This window comes from Athene cunicularia, assembly GCF_003259725.1.
Source record: "Athene cunicularia isolate RWA chromosome 2 unlocalized genomic scaffold, athCun1 chr2_part1, whole genome shotgun sequence".
In the NCBI taxonomy this organism is placed as follows: Eukaryota; Metazoa; Chordata; class Aves; order Strigiformes; family Strigidae; genus Athene; species Athene cunicularia.
In genome coordinates, this window is record NW_020799095.1 from 121,146,494 (window position 1) to 121,148,993 (window position 2,500).

Genomic DNA, 2,500 nt, shown 5'->3' on the forward strand with positions numbered 1-2,500 from the left:
TTGTTCTAATGGGAACTCTGCATTCTAAATGCAGAGGAATTCTCCTATTGTTCAGAAAGCACCCCCTTTTCATTAGCAAATCTGACTGTAGGTGGGTTTTTGTAATTTAGCCGAGCAGAGTTTAGAGCACAGTTTCTCCAGGAGGAAAGCAGAGGTTAGCAATTTAAGGTTTTCTGTATATTAGCCATTAGTTCCGAGAAAAGGATTTAGATGATCAAAGTTAGTGGCCTTGTGAATTACTGAGAGAACTTTAAATACTAAGCAGAGCGGCAGGTATGTATTTCTGTGAACTCAGCTGATAGTACTGGCAGAGATTTGTTTTTTTCTTGATGTCTTAAGGCTATACAGATATGTACTTAATCTATATGCATTTTTTGATTTTTAGTTTTTGCATACAAAAAGGAAGTATACTGTATGGTTTGTATCGTGATTGCTTTTTGTAAAGAGAATTGAAAACTGTTGTAGAGACTTTGTGGAGTAATGTTGGTTCTGAGGCAGTCCTTGTGGGGTTTTTTTAGGATATTTTTTTATTTTTCAATACTGAAGATGCTGTAACCTCTAATAGATAAATGTTCCATCATACATTGCATAGTATCAGTAAGTCATCCCAGTAATCTTTAATTCCTCATCAAGGTATAATGATTTCATCTACCTAACCTGTTAGGAAACATGGCCACAAAGACTGTAAACAGCTTGAGTATGGAAATATAGATTATGGTTTTTCTCTGTGTTGCTTGTCAGTTCAAAGATTCAGTATTTTTTTTAATCGGCATGAAATATACTCTTGTGTATGCAATTGTGATCAGAAGGCTGATGTCATTGTTTAGTACTGATTAATACTAAAGTTACGTAAGGAGACTGATAAATATAAATATGCAGTTTATTTTAAAATGTTGATTAAGTAACAGAAAAGATATTATGACACTTGTTACTCTGCTGGATTTGTTTTTTTCTTTGGTTACATGATGGAAGCTTTAAAAATCTAGTTCAGTTCTGCTAAATCTTTTAAGACTGGAAATTGCAACAGCAAGACTGTTCAGTGCAGGGTTGTGGGAAGAAGGGGAAGGATGAGATGCTATGCTGCAGACCCATTTTGTATCTGCTTAAAATTATTTAATGCTCATAAATGGCATCCTGATCGCAGTATAGTGTGCATGCCCACAATTATTCTGGCAACTATTTTTGTGTGTGTGCTGGACACTATGATGCTGTGGTATACCTTGATGTACTGCAGTATGGGTAGAGCTTCCTTCAAGCAGCAAAGGTTAAATGGAAAGCCACAGAGAGGGCTAGAATAGTTTTAGGCAGTTGCATCTGGCTCCATTTGCTGTATTAACTCTTTCTTTATCAGTTACTTTTACCCACTAGAGGTTTCACTCTGACTGATCCTTTCATGGTTCTGGTTAGGACAGAGTTACTTCACACGCATCCCTGTATCATTGCTGGAAAACAAAACAGAACTACTGCTGCTTCTTTTCCTCTGCAATGGTCAAAAAACCTTCTTGCATGTGTGTTGGTGCCACCCGGGTGTGTGTCTTCATGCTTGCATGTGTGTTTACATACGACTGAAATAGTCTCACGAGTGCAGTTGCTGAGTGAATACATATAAAAATGGTTTATAACAGGATTGTTTATTCTTATGTGTCAGAGTTGAGAGATACCAGTATGAAGACATTTATACCAGCCCTCTACAGATGGAAGGGGCTGGGATTTGCTTTCTGCTGTAACTATTCTTCTGCAACTTTTTATCTGTAGATAAGGCCTTAGGAAGAGAATGTTAGATGTGTAGGCTTTCTTCAGGATGCATACACTGTTTGTGCAGATTTGCCAAATGGGAAGGTAAACATGCTTGTCTCTGGACTAATTAGAGAATTATTAGGTTTTCATGCTCTTTGTGATCAGATTATTTCAAAAGGTTTTTAAATTGCATGTGTGCCATGAGCATAATTAACCTGGATCTCATCAGTGATTAAAATTACACACCAGCTTTGTGACGTTTGATTCAGAAGCAATTAGGCTGTCATTTTAGCCATCTCAGATACCAAAACTAATTTTGATTCATTTTCATTCTATGCAAATCTTCTGATGTATCTTAAACTGATCACTTCCTCTCTCTGATTTAGCTGACAAGATTAGATTTGATTACACTTAAAAAAAATTAAGCAGCTATCCTTCATACTTAATATCTCAGTGACCTTCACTGAAGCCTTTCCTAGGCAAGGATTTTAATTTTTTTAATCCCAAAATCATACTGAGTGATTTTATGCAGGGATATAGCACCTGTCTATTACGTATATAAATATGTATTGTCTAGCAATGCAAAATTTAAAAATTAGATTTCCTTTTCTTGTAAATGAGAAGATGGAGAAAACATTAATGTCTCAGATATCTAATACAACATTTTTCAGGTTGTAATCAAACTTTTATACTTAACTGAAAACTTATCTGATAAATTAGCTACTGCTTACATATAAAATTAATGAGATCTATCACTCTGACT

At 35.5% G+C, this 2,500-nt stretch overlaps 1 protein-coding gene across 1 annotated transcript in view; it reads left to right on the forward strand.

Moving 5' to 3' along the window:
- Positions 1–173: 173 nt before the first annotated feature.
- The window catches only part of ZFHX4 (zinc finger homeobox 4), a gene marked incomplete at its 3' end in the record, with an annotated part of 127,726 nt that continues 125,399 nt past the window's right edge, over positions 174–2,500 (forward strand). The window contains exon 1 of the mRNA XM_026841477.1: positions 174–273. The remainder of the gene's footprint in view (positions 274–2,500) is intronic.